This window comes from Anolis carolinensis, chromosome 2 (assembly GCF_035594765.1).
Source record: "Anolis carolinensis isolate JA03-04 chromosome 2, rAnoCar3.1.pri, whole genome shotgun sequence".
Classification (NCBI taxonomy): domain Eukaryota; kingdom Metazoa; phylum Chordata; class Lepidosauria; order Squamata; family Dactyloidae; genus Anolis; species Anolis carolinensis.
The window spans coordinates 193,640,433-193,655,114 of NC_085842.1; the positions used below are offsets into that span (position 1 = coordinate 193,640,433).

General features: G+C 42.0%; 1 protein-coding gene across 3 annotated transcripts in view; it reads left to right on the forward strand.

The window, feature by feature from the left end:
- Positions 1 to 14,682, forward strand: part of LOC100552377 (TLC domain-containing protein 4) — a 51,754-nt gene that overhangs the window by 257 nt on the left and 36,815 nt on the right. Inside the window, exon 2 of one of the 3 annotated variants that reach the window (XM_008103750.3) lies at positions 12,061 to 12,161. The exons of the other annotated variants lie outside the window; for them this stretch is intronic. The gene's annotated coding sequence lies outside the window, so the exon portion shown is untranslated. The remainder of the gene's footprint in view (positions 1 to 12,060; positions 12,162 to 14,682) is intronic. 3 annotated transcript variants of the gene reach the window in all.

Below are 14,682 nucleotides of genomic sequence, written 5' to 3' on the forward strand. Positions count from 1 at the left end.
TTATAGACCGGAGATGTCAAGCTTGTGGCCCTCCAGCTGTTTTGGCCTCCAACTCCCAGAAGCCCGCGCTGGCTTGTCCACTAGCTAGGGATTCTGGGAAATGGAGTCCAAAAAACCTGGGTAGGGAATCCTCAGAGGCCCTTCTACACTGCCATATACAGTAATTCGGTTCAAAGAAGATAATCTGGATTTTATTTGGCAGTGTAGAAGGGGCCAAGATTCGTGCTTTGGGCAGGAATGGCTGTTGTAGACCTTGCAGAACTGAAACGCTTGCGATGCCATTGAGCCAGGTTAGTTCAAGAAGTTCTGATGGTGATGACGACTCTGTGTGTGTGTTGTTGTTGAAAGCTTTCATTGAGTCATAGAATCCTAGAGTTGAAGAGATCTCGTGGGCCATCCAGTCCAACCCCCTGCCAAAAAGCAGGAAAATCGAGTTCAAAGCACCCCGACAGATGGCCATCCAGATAGCCGGAATCCGGGCTGTATGGCCGTGTTCCAGAAGCATTCTCTCCTGACGTTTCGCCCACATCTATGGCAGTCATCCTCAGAAATTGTGAGGTCTGTTGGAAACTTGGCAAGTGGGGGTTATATGACTGTGGAATAATGTCCAGGGTGGGAGAAATAACTCTTGTCTGTTGGAGGCGAGTATGAATTTTGCAACTGGCCACCTTGATTAGCATGCAATTGCCTTGCAGCTTCAAAGCCTGGCTGGTTGCTGCCTGGGGGAAGCCTTTGTTGGGAGGTGTTAGCTGACCCTGATTGTGTTGTCGAAGGCTTTCATGGCCGGGATCACAGGGTTGTTGTATGTCTTTCGGGCTGTGTGGCCATGTTCCAGAAGTATTCTCTCCTGACGTTTCGCCCACATCTATGGCAGAGGCTGTGAGGCATGGATAAACTAGGCAAGGCAAGGAAAAAATATATATCTGTGGAGAGTCCAGGGTGTGGCAAGAGTCCTTTGTCACTGTCACTTTGTCACTTGCCACACCCTGGACTCTCAACAGATATATATATTTTCCTTTCCTTGCCTAGTTTATCCTTGCCTCACAGCCTCTGAGGATGCCTGCCATAGATGTGGGCGAAACATCAGGAGAGAATACTACTGGAACATGGCCACACAGCCCGAAAGACATACAACAACCCTGTGACCCTGATTGATTCATGTCTGGAATTCCTCTGTTTTCTGAGTGGTGTGTTTTATTTACTCTCCTGATTTTAGAGGGTTTTTTAAAATACTGGTTGCCAGATTTTGAACAACACTCAAAAACAGGAGAATCCTAGACAAGAAATAATCAGGGCCAGCTAATCACCTCCCATCAAAGGATTCCCCCAGGCAGGAAGCAGCCAGGTGTTGAAGCTGAAAGGCCATTCAATGCTAATCAAGGTGATCAACTGCAACATAATAATAATAATAATAATAATAATAATAATAATAAAACTTTATTTATACCCCGCCACCATCTCCCCGCGGGGACTCGGGGCAGCTCACATTGTTACAAAAGTAACAACACAAATACATTAGCACAATATACTTAGGTTAAAACACAATACCGTAGTAAAACAAAAGATAAAACAAAAGTTAATACAACAGTAATAATATCAAACAACCACCAATACAATTCAGTCAAACTTCATAGGCGGGGGACTGCAGCAGTAATATAACGATAGAATCATTAGATTTAAAATACCCATAGTAAAATTCAGAATAGAATTATATTGAGGCTGGTCATCCATATTTGCCTCCAACAGAACAAGAGTTCTTTCTCCCACCCTGGACATTATTCCACAGATATATAAACCCCACTTGCCTAGTTTCCAATAGACTTCACAATCTCTGAGGATATCTGCCATAGATGTGGATGAAATGCCAGGAGAGAATGCTTCTGGAACATGGCCATACAGCCCAGAAAACTCACAGCAACCCTATATGTATACACACACATACATACATACACTAAAGGTAGTGGCTGCCAGTTATTTGAAAATTGACCTATAACCCATGGATATTGCAACACAGGCAATTGATTCCTCTCTTCCTTTTGAGTAAAAAAAAAGGGGGGGGAATGTCTGGGGAAACTGTACGGGCTGAGCACTAGACATTGGCCCCCTTGCTGGTTAGCATTTGAATGCGGGGATCCCAGAGAACTAACTTCAGGGCTGTGTCTGCACTGTACGGCACCATTTGGACAGCCATGGCTCAATGTTATGGAATCAGGAGAGATTTAGTTTTAACAGGTCTTTAGCCATCTCTGCCAAAGGTGCTTGTGCCTCGCCAAATTACAGCTCTCATGATTCTACAGCAGTGAGCCGTGGCGGTTAAAACTGTGTGAAACTGTTTCAATTCTTTAGTCCCGGTGCACCATATTCTGGGGATGTGGTGTTCTGTTCACTATACTGATGACACCCAAATATATTTTTCCATGCCTTCCAAAACAGCCTCAGCTAAGGATAGTGTACCTCCTCTGAATGAATACCTGGAGGATGTAATGGGCTGTGGAAGGAAAAACAAATTGAAACTGAATCTAGTCAAGACAGAAGTGCTTGCCACCAAGGGTCCTAATCTGGGGATGGAAGTGTGTCAACCAGTTCTGGATGGGGTTACACTCCCCCCGAAAGGCTGTGTCCGCAGCTTGGGAGTCTTGGATCCATCTCTCCAAATGTCAGCCCAGGTAGATGCAACAGTCAGGAATGCTTACTATCAGCTTCCTGCTGATTCCAGCTGCTACTCCTCCTAGATTTGGAGGGCCTGAATGTGGTAGTGCCTGCGCTGGCAACCTCAAGGTTGGACTTCTGCAATGTGCTTTACATTGGGCTACCTCTGTACCAAGTTCAGAAATCCCAATTACAGTAGAGTCTCACTTATCCAACATAAACGGGCTGGCAGAACGTTGGATAAGCGAATATGTTGAATAATAAGGAGGGTGATTCAATTCTCTACTTACGACTGATCAATTAAAATAATATCTGAATGGAAGAAAGTACTGTTCCCAGAGGGAGGGGGAGGGGGGAGGGGTGAAAAACTACTGGACATAAGTGGGAGATAAAAGTGGAACTAACAAGTGTAATGTTACCGAGAATATGTAATTGGTGTGTATGTTGATGGATTTTGTTGTTGTTTCGCTGATATCTACAATAAAAACATATTTTAAAAAAAAAGAATAATAAGGAGGGATTAAGGAAAAGCCTATTAAACATCAAATTAGGTTATGATTTTACAAATCATAAGCACCAAAACATCATGTTGTACAACAAAATTGACAGAAAAAGTAGTTCAATACGTAGTAATGCTATGTAGTAATTACTGTATTTACGAATTTAGCACCAAATACCATGATGTATTGAAAACATTGACTACAAAAATGCGTTGGATAATCCAGAATGTTGGATAAGTGAGACTCTACTGTAGTTCAAAACACTAGTCACAGGAACATCGAGGAATGAGCATATTACACCTATACTGAAGTCACTCCACTGGCTGCCAATTAGTTTCCGGGCAAAGTACAAAGTGTGGGTTTAGACCTTTAAAGCCCTACATGGTTTAGGTCCAGGTTACTGACAGGATTACCTTCTCCCATATAATCCGCCCTTTAGGACACTGAGGTTCTAAAGCTACTCCAACCAGCCAAAACCCAACTGGTAACTGTCACTCAAAGAACTTTTTCAGCGGCAGCCCCAAGAAGACTCTGGAATGACCTGTCGGAAGAGATCCGAGAGCTAGATCAGCTGTTGGAAGTTAAAACACAGCTGAAGACCTATCCCTTCTGGCAAGCCAACCCAGTCAATTTTAATGAATGAATTAAAGCTACATTTTATTGGCATGGTCATGTGTTATATGTATTTCAGTCTATGTTAATTTTATCAATATTTGTATGTACAGTAGAGTCTCACTTATCCAACATAAACGGGCCGGCAGAACGTTGGATAAGCGAATATGTTGGATAATAAGGAGAGATTAAGAAAAAGCCTATTAAACATGAAAATAGGTTATGATTTTACAAATTAAGCACCAAAACATCATGTTATACAACAAATTTGACAGAAAAAGTAGTTCATTACACATTAATGCAATGTAGTAATTACTGTATTTACGAATTTAGCACCAAAATATCACGATGTTTTGAAAACATTGACTACAAAAATGCGTTGGATAATCCAGAACGTTGGATAAGTGAGTGTTGGATAAGTGAGACTCTACTGTATGTATTTTTATCCTTTACAATTTTATCTTGTAAATCGCCTAGAGCATCTTGGATGGAGGGCGATTAATAAGTAATTAAATGATGATGATGATGATGATGATGATATTGTGTTTTATCATTCTGTTTGAACCATGTTGTACCCCGCATTGAGCCACAAGGAAATGTGGGTCATAATTCTGCAGTGTCATTATTTTATAAAATGTTATTAGTATAGTCGTTCTTCAACCTTTGCGGGGCTGAGGAGTGCTAGGCTTGCTCAGTGGGGGTTAAGGGGATGGGACAGGTGTATCTGGAGAAGGGCAGGAAGCACACACATACTCTTCTTTGACCAGTCAGTTGTTCTCTCAGGCAGACGGGGAAAAGAGAACTGAATGGTAGGGAGGGATGACGAGTGGTACACAAGTCTCCAGGGTAAAAGAGTCCAAAAGCATAACCAAGGTGAAGAAACCAGGATCCAAAAAGTACTGTTAGTGGCCAAGAAGGAGTGTTGAAAGCAATAAAGCTGGCAGAAACTGTGATCTTTGAACACAGGTGCCTAATTTCCTTCATCTCCTCTTTGATAATCTCTGGAAGCAGTACAATCTTTCTGTGTCCTTTCATCACTCAATGAATGATAGCAGTTGGTCTTCATGTTTACAAACTCTTGTTGCAGAATAGGACTTCCTTCTGCCCCAGGCCCCTTCTACACTGCCATATAAAATCCAGATTATTCTCTTTGAATTCGATTATATGGCAGTGTGGACTCAGATAATCCAGTTCAAAAATGATAATGTGGATTTTCTGCTTTGATAATCTAGATTATTTGACAGTGTAGAATGGAGCCTCAGTCTTCGGTTCCTTGGGCTCCAGATGTTATCAGGAAATGCAGATTCCTGGCCATCTGCCTCCTCCTCTCTATCTGAATCATCCAATTCTAGAGGGTGAGTTATGGCACCAACAGGACAGGTGAAAGAGATGTGGAGGGAGCCACTGAACCCCCTTTTCATTGCCTTGGCACTGTTGCACTACCCACCCTCTATTGCAGGGATCCCCAAACTAAGGCCCGTGGGCCAGATGCGGCCCTCCAAGGTCATTGACCTGGCCCCTGTCCTAAACGTTAGGCTTAGGGTTGACCTAAGTCTACCTGGTTTTTGGAGATCTCTTTGCTTACCTATGGTCTTTTGAGATAGTCTAGATGGTCTTTGAAGATTTCTTTGCCTAGCTATGGCCTTATGAGACCATCTAGATGGCTTTTGGAGGTCACTTTCCTTACCTATGGTTTATGAGACCATCTGGATGGTCATTGAAGGTCCCTTTCCTTATCTATGGTCTTCTGATGACCTGATGAGATTATTTGGATGGCATTTGAGGGTCCCTTTCCTTATTTGTGGTCTTCTGATGGCCTGATGAGATCATCTAGATGGACTTTGAGGGTCCCTTTCCTTATTTGTGGTCTTCTGATGGCCTGATGAGATCATCTAGATGGACTTTGAGGGTCCCTTATCTATGGTCTTCTGATGACCTGATGAGATCATTTGGATGGCATTTGAGGGTCCCTTTCCTTATCTATGGTCTTCTGATGACCTGATGAGATCATCTAGATGGACTTTGAGGGTCCCTTTCCTTATTTGTGGTCTTCTGATGGCCTGATGAGATCATCTAGATGGCCTTTGAGGGTCCCTTTCCTTTCCTATGGTCTTATGAGACCATCTAGATGGCCTTTAAGGGTCCCTTTCCTTATCTATGGTCTTCTGATGGCCTGGTGAGATCATCTAGATGGCATTTGAGGGTCCCTTTCCTTATCTATGGTCTTATGAGACCATATAGATGGCATTTGAGGGTCCCTTTCCTTATCTATGGTCTTATGAAATCATCTAGATGGCCTTTGAGGGTCCCTTTCCTTATCTATGGTCTTATGAGACCATATAGATGGCATTTGAGGGTCCCTTTCCTTATCTATGGTCTTATGAAATCATCTAGATGGCCTTTGAGGGTCCCTTTCCTTATCTATGGTCTTATGAGACCATCTAGATGGTCTTTGGAGGTCTCTTTGCTTACCTATGGTCTTATGAGATCGTCTAGATCAGGGGTCCCCAAACTAAGGCCCATGGGCTGGATGCGGCCCTCCAGGGTCATTTACCTGGCCTCTATCCTAAACTTTAGGCTTAGGGTTGACCTAAGTGTGAAATGACTTGAAGGCACACAACAACATCAATCATAATTTTGGACTATTTCATCATAGTCTGGCCCCCCAACAGTCTGAGGGACTGTGAATCGGCCCTCCACTTTTAAAAGTTTGAGGACCCCTGCTCTATTGTATGAATGTGTGTGTGAGAGTTGGAAGAAACATCTCCTCATTTGTCATTTTATGTGACAACCTTTAAAGTTTCCAGACTCACATGGGAGGGAGAGGGGAAGGGGATGGCACAGTGGAGCCATCCAAACGGATAAGATTGACAGATGGGGGATAAGATTGACAGGAAACAAGAAAGACTATTGGTTGATGAGGTTATGCATGCCAAGAAAAAGAAAAAAAATGGCCCTTTGGCCTAAAGTAATCCAATACATTGAACACGTAGACATGCCACAAGCACCCTTTTGTACCAAGGTGGCTTCTGAGAGCTGAAAGTGTGTGGGCTTCCAAGACCAATTTGAGCTAAGATTTAAATAAGTGATTGTGGTATTAGTGGGGTCAAACCAGGGCAGGGTAATTCTCACTGTAACTTGGATGTAACACTTGTGTGGATTCAGTCTTCATGTGCACCAGCATTATAGAATTAATACAGTTTGACACCACCTTAACTGCCATGGCTCAGTGGTATAGGATCCTGTGAGTTGCAGTTTGGTGTGGTACCAGCGGTCGTGGGCAGAGAAGGCTAAAACCCTTGTAAAAATTCAGCTTCCATGATTCCATAGATTGAGACGTGGCAACTAAAGTGGTGTCAAGCAGTGTTAATTCTATTGTGTAAATGTACCCTGTGTCTTTGGCTGAGCTTTTCTTTCAAAAAGCTAGCCTTGAATGGAGGAACAGGTTAAAACCAATGGTTCTGTTACACTATCTGAGGGCCCTTCCACACAGCCATATTACCCCGAATATAAGGAGCCCCGGTGGCGAAGTGAACTTGACCGAAAGGTCCCAGGTTCAAATCCTGGGAGCGGCTTGAGCGCCCACTGTTAGCCCCAGCTCCTGCCAACCTAGCAGTTCGAAAACATGCAAATGTGAGTAGATTAATAGGTACCACTCCGGCGGGAAGGTAAGGGCGCTCCATGCAGTCATGCCGGCCACATGACCTTGGAGGTGTCTACGGACAACGCCGGCTCTTCGGCTTAGAAATGGAGATGAGCACCAACCCCCAGAGTCAGACATGACTGGACCAAACGTCAGGGTAAACCTTTACCTTTTTTGTCAAGGCAGAATAACTGATTTATGGCTAAAGCACGAGGATATTGGATGAATGGATTTTAACCGTATGTTCTTATATTTTTATACTTTTATATTTTTATGTTGTATTAATTGTTTGTAATGGATTTTATTTACTGTTATGTTTATTTATGTGTCGGCATCGAATTGTTGCCAGTTGTGTACGCCACCCTGAGTCCCTTCGGGTGAGAAGGGCAGGATATAAACGTTGGAAATAAATAAATAAATAAATAAATAACACACAATATCTGCTTTGAACTGGAATATCAGAGTCTACACTGCCAGTTCAAAGCAGATAATGTGGGATTTTATTCAGCTGCGTGGAAGGGGCCCGAGCTATCCTGCCTTGTACATGTTTGGCCCTGAACTTTAAAATAAGGGAGGCATGCTCTCTTATGAGGTCCTTTGCATTTTTAAAAAAGTTGAGGGACAGTTTCTGGATTCTATGTAACAAAATACTAATATGCTGTAGTTGTGATTCTCGGTTGAACCATTTAAGTCAGCTTATGTAATAAATTTAAAAAATACTAGCTTTGCCCGGCCACGCGTTGCTGTGACTTATGGGAATCCTTTGTTGGCCAGGTGGAATAGCAGTGAATAGCCTTGCAGTCTCAAAGCCTGGCCGTTTTCTGGAGTAGCTGGAGCTTTTTGTTGTATGAACATAGAGGCATGGATGAGGGGTTGTGCTGCCAAGTTTAGTGTTTCTGGGATGTGTAGTTTTGTTGTTTTGTCCTAGGCTGAAATTTCATTACCCTTTTATATATATAGATAAACTTGGAATAAGGAAGCTAAAACTGAAAAAAGAAAAAGAATGCCAAGTACAATCTATTAGCCTTCTGGAACAACAAACAAGCAAAACTCTCTTTGGTTGGCAGTGACAGATAGTCAAAGAGGCAAATATATCAGAAGAAAGAGTCCCAAAGGCCAGGTGCCATGGCCAACAGGATGTTTAACAGTTCCTCCCTAGGTGACCTCAGTGGGTAAGCAGGATCAAACAGAATTCCCTACATAGAGATGCTGAATGCCTCGTTTACAAAGTTACTTTGGACTCTAGGAAGTTGTATCAAAGTCCTAGATACCAGAGTTCCAAGAGCTGCATGAGTGTGCATTTCCTAAGTCTCCATACAAACCAAGTATTATTACTTCTTTCAGCAAGTTTTAAAGAGATTTAATTCAGAGAAATCAAGCCCCTTTACTGGTAAATAGCAACCCTTGCAATCACTCCATTAAAGATTCAGACAAAACATTACTAGTTTATTTGAACAAGTTATTAAATGACTTAAATTTAGGCGTACATGAAATCTACTGGCAGTCCCTGAATTACAAATATCCAGCTTACAAATGATTCATAGTTAAGAACTGGGGTGAGACAACACAAAGTGAAAGGAATCTTACCCCTTGGAAGGGAAATTTACTCCTGAAAGTGTTATCATGGGGAAAAGGTGTCTCCACTGAAGCTTTATCACCAATATTTTTTTTTCAAAATTAATTGATTGCAGGGACAGAAAGTCAGGTGAAATCCTCTGAACAGGGGCACGGACAGCAAAACAAACACCACAGGGGCGTTAACCCTTCCTTGTGGTATCGAAACCTAATATATATATCCATTGCTTATAGAAAGGAAGGTAGACAGACAGACAGATAGGATGGAGTTACACTTTAAAATGTACTTGTTCTGACTTACATACAAATTCAACTTAAGAAAAAAACTATATAACCTATCTTATTTGTAACTCAGGGACTGCCTGTACTATTAAAAAATACCCTGTTTCTGCTCAAATAAGACCTACCCCGAAAATAAGACCTATCATGATTTTTCAGCATTTCTGAGGATGCTCGAAATATAGGTCATACTGTACTTCAAAAATAAGTCCTAGATATAGTTCATTTAAAATGTCAATTTGGAAAAATAAGACCACCCTTGAAAACAAGCTCTAAAGCATCTTTTGGAGCAAAAATTAATATAAGACTGTCTTATTTCGGGGGAAACAGGGTAGTAGTTCTGTTCTCAGGGCATATGTTGTCTTTTGCCACATCTGGATCATATTAAGGATTTATGTTTACAGACTTCAGGACTCATCTACATTGTAGAATTTAATTCAGTTTGACACCACTTTAACTGCCATGGGTCAGTGCTATGGAATCAAGGGAGCTGTGGACTTTTGGCTTTTCTGCCAATGCTTCATCAAACTATAGTTCCCATGATCCCATGATTCCATAGCATTTTGCCATGATAGTTGAAGTGGCTTCAAACTGCATTAAATTCTACAGTGTAAATGAATCCTTCAACGTGTTGAGATTTAGCAACAGACATTATGGCCACATTCCAATCACTTGAGATACCAACAATTATTTTGTAATATATTTTTTGGAATATTTTTTCACTGCCAAGACGCCCAGAGGTCTACATTTTGCCCAGCTACTCCTTCGCTGTTCCCAACCTATTTGCTTTGCTTATAGTGATGTCAGTGTGACCTGGACCATCAGGATGAGAAATGAGAAATCCTTGCCTCTTCCAGGTGTTCTGGATTTCATCTGTTGAAACTGCAGCCTGAGTGAGCAATGCATCAGGAAGCAAAGCAGCTTGAAATGCCTTCTCATAAAGCTGCATTGGGCGTGACCAAGGAGGAATAAGACTAACATTCTCAGCTCATCTGGTCCTATGGCAAGCTGTACTTTATGGTAACTGGAACTGACATTTTGAATCATCTCTAGAGATGCACCTACACTGCAGAATTAATGCAGTTTAATACCACTTTACCTACCATGGCTCAGTGCTATGAAATCCTGGGAGTTGTTGTTCGGGGCTCCAGTGATTCCATAACATTGAGCTATAGCAGTAGTTTAAGTGGTGTCAAACTGCATTAATTCTACAGTGTAAACAATTTCATTCCACATTCAATGTTCTACTTCATTTATTGCTACATTAGCATGGGGATGAAACTGGAATGGGGACCCTATATGTGTGTGTGTGTGTAAAGGTTTACCCCTGACATTAAGTCTAGTCGTATCTGACTCTGGAGATAGACACCTCCAATGTCATGTGGCTGCCATGACTGCTTGGAGCACCATTACCTTCCTGCCAGAAGGTACCTATCAATCTACTCACATTTGCATGTTTTCGAACTGCACCCCAATTAACCAAACCGAATCGAAAGTTGACCAAAAACTGATTCGTAACTCTTTTGTTACTAATGTTGGAGAATGGTCCCTGTGTTGTCGACCGCGTTTTAGGGGATCGGGCCCTTAAGGAGAGACCCGATCCGGTCCTGAGAGAACGGACCTTGGCGAAGCCAAAAGGAGAATTACGGCCCGCAATACAACCTGAAGCCGAAATGAAGAAGGTCCGCCAAAGTTGAAGGAAAATCCGCCAAGGAGTCTTTATTGAGCAATTCAGCTGAAGAGGACTCTAGTAGCGATCATTCGGTCTACTAGGGTACCATACAATCAAAATAAAGCCATATTTATACAAAATTTCAGTCTGACAGCCCTTTGAATTTCCCGCCCTGCTTCCCCGCCCATCTGATCGTTGATAGGCTAGAAGGTTGAACGAGGCGGGCTTTCGTTTCCCGCCTTGCTCCGTTGGCCCAATAGGAAGCTGCCTTTTGTCTCTACTCGGGCCAATCAGGAAAGAGAAGGCGGGAGTTATCGAAACAATGAGGTGACGGGACAGGAACTAGCGGATTAAGTCCTGCTAGACCGATTTCTAAAGGGTGCTTAATTTATTAATGGCAGCAATCAAGGGTGTCCGGGTTTCTGTCACGTATACAGATTTAGATATGCCTTGGGGTGTCAGAGATGGAAGCAAAGATGGGTGGTGATGAGCCATATTGACAGGGGAATCATGAATGATATAAACAATTGAAAATACTTGATAAGAACGAAGTTCATAACATCTGGAGAACCCAGCGTGGAAATCCATAAAAGTGGAGTTTTAGCAGCACGATTTTACAATTCATGAAGTTGTTATCTCTTGCCTCAGGCTAAAAGGTCAAACACCTTTTGTGCAGAGAGTCACAGTAAACTCCAGTAAAAAGTCTCAATCACCTTCTACTATAAATATATGGAATATAGAACATAAAGTCTTGATTTTTGAACTATCTTTTACAAAGTCCTGGGGGGGAGGGTGGTCACCTCGATCACACCTGGTCAAAGTGGGCCCTGATCAAAAAAAGTGGGGAGCCACTGTTTTATAGATATCACTGAGGCCCCTTCTTCACTGTACTTATATCCCAGTATCTGATTCCAAATTATCTTCTTATCCCAGATTACGGTAGTGGAGACTCATATAATCCAGTTCAAAGCAGATAACCTGGGATCAGATCCTGGGATATGAGGACAGTGTAGAGGGGCCCTGAATGTCACTTTTAATTGGGATTTTATGCATGCACTGCATGGCAATTTTCCTATTTTGTTTTTATTCCATTCTCTTTCTGACCTAAGCTTTTCTCTCTTGTTAACCAGGAAATGAAGGCAAAAGTAATGAGCACCAAAGCAGTCAACATCATTTTATCCAGTGCCATAGTGAAAGCAACAGATTACTTTTGAAACACAGTAAAAGTTAGGTATGAGTTGCTTTTTTAAAGTAACTTTCCAAGCATGGATCTGGAATCTTTCCCTGCAAACTCCCATTAGGAGACAACAATGTGAGAGCAGACCTGTGATACTCACAATCATAAAATGGTGTAAGAATGCCTAAGATTTTAAAATGCTGTCAATTAACAGAAGTCAGGAAATATATGTTTGTTTTAGTCATCCTTTGTAGATGATTTGGAGGGGAATTATACATGTTAATGCTGCTGAATTTTCAAGGTTCTGCTGGTGGTAGCGGGAAATATGTTTTCAGTCATCTTTGCTGGGGGAAACAAGCCTTTTCTAGCTCTTTCAGTATGCTCAAGAGACTGGTTTCAATTGCATCAGAATGGCCTAAAAGTAAACAGAACCTCCTCCAATAATTTTTTCCCACTTTGAATATTGTGTGCTTCAAAGAGATTTTGCTCATGGCACAACTATGGGCTTATATGTGGGCCACAGAAGTGTGCATTTTCTTATCATAAATTGGCACAACAGTGCAGGTGAGCCTGTTATTCCTTAAATTTGTTCAATATATTGGAAATGTTTATCCATCGAAAATTGCTTGCTTCGTATGAAGAAGCCATATCTCAGAGTTGTGCAGATGAGCCTGTTATTCCTTTAATTTGTGTGACTTAGGAAATGTTTAGCAGTTTAAAATTGTTTGCATTGTACTGAACACCAAAATCGCACAGTGTAGGTTTCAACCAGGGGTCCTCAAACCTTTTGAGTAGAGGGCCAGTTCACAGTCCCACAGACTGTTGGGGGGCTGGACTATACCACTATGTAACAATTTTTTAAAAAATTATGTTCTTGGTTTGAAAGTGTTATTTCCTGTTTAATTGTGTGGTACTTACTTTGAAAGTAGTTGCTATACTCCAGAAACTTCGTTTTTGTGGCTGCCACAAGCTAGGTTGAATTGGTTGTGACTCGATGAGATATTAATTAAAAACTATAGCAAATCATGCTGTAGGATGTCCTGCAAAAATAAAGTTTTTGTAGTTTAGCAAGCCTTTTCCATGTTTGTATGATAGAACCAATTAGGAAATGGCATTTATAACCCAGGAGCAAAAAAAGTCTTACATAGTGTAGTTTGGAAAAAAATGAATGCATTTTGCAGTGCAAAAAATTGAAATAAAAATACAATATTTAAAATGAAGAACAATTTTAACCAAGATAAACTCATTAGTATTTCAATGGGAGGCGTGGGCAAGCTTTTGGTTGATGACACAGTCAAGTCAATTACGATTATTGTGGTTGTGTGCCTTCAAGTTGTTTCAGACTTAGGTCAACTCTAGTCTAAAGTTTAGTAAAGGTAAAGGTTTCCCCTTGACATTAAGTCTAGTCAAGTCCTACTCTGGGTTGTGGTGCTTATCTCCATTTCTAAGCTGAAGAGCCGGTATTGTCCGTAGACGCCTCCTAGTCATGTGGCCGGCATGATTGCATGAAGTATTGTTACCTTCCCGCTGAAGTTATATCTATTGATCTATTAACATTTGCATGTTTTGAAACTGCTAGGTTGGCAGAAGCTGGTGCTAGCAACAGGAGCTCACCCCGCGGATTCGAACTGCTGACCTTCTGGTCAGCAAGTTCTGCAGCTTAGTGGTTTAACCACTACTCCACCATGCCCCCACGGTCTGAAGTTTAGGGCCAGGGAAATGACCTTGGAGGGCCTCATCCGGCCTGTAGGCCTTTGTTTGGGGACCCCTGGTTTAAACTTTAAACTTACACCTTTTGATATGGCTGGTTGTTTCAAAGCAAGTTTAAACATTAAACCTAAACATCCAGCTTTGGATTACACATATCTGTCCTAAAAGCAAGCCTCTTTGAATGCAATGAAACTTGAGTTCGCAGCACACATGCACATTTTTGCCTTGTAAGCAAATAATTGAGCAAGCTTATCTAGTCTAAAAGCACAAGTCAAACCTTTATCTCTGAAATGTCAAGCTGGAAGAAGTTTCAAAGGTTATTGGGTGATTGAAAGCAGACTCTTCTGTGTGAGTGATCTGCACCCTGAAGGACCAGTCTTCTGATGACTCAAATCATTATCCATGGAGGTGAAAAGTCTACTTTGACCAACAACATCCATGGCCTTGGGCATTCTCTTTCCCAACTTTTCCAAACATGAGATGCTTTAGCTAAGTTTTTAGGGTCATAATATCTCTTGTTCTATGGAGTCTCCGGTGGCTCAGTGTGTTAAAGCGCTGAGCTGCTGAACTTGCAAACCGAAAGGTCCCAGGTTCAAACCCGGGGAGCGGAGTGAGCGCCCACTGTTAGCTCCAGCTTCTGCCAACCTAGCAGTTCGAAAACATGCAAATGTGAGTAGATCAATAGGTACCGCTCCGGCGGGAAGGTAACGGCGTTCCATGCAGTCATGCCGGCCACATGACCTTGGAGGTGTCTACGGACAGCGCCGGCTCTTCGGCTTAGAAATGGAGATGAGCACCAACCCCCAGAGTCAGACACGACTGGACTTAACGTCAAGGGAAACCTTTACCTTTACCTATCTCTTGT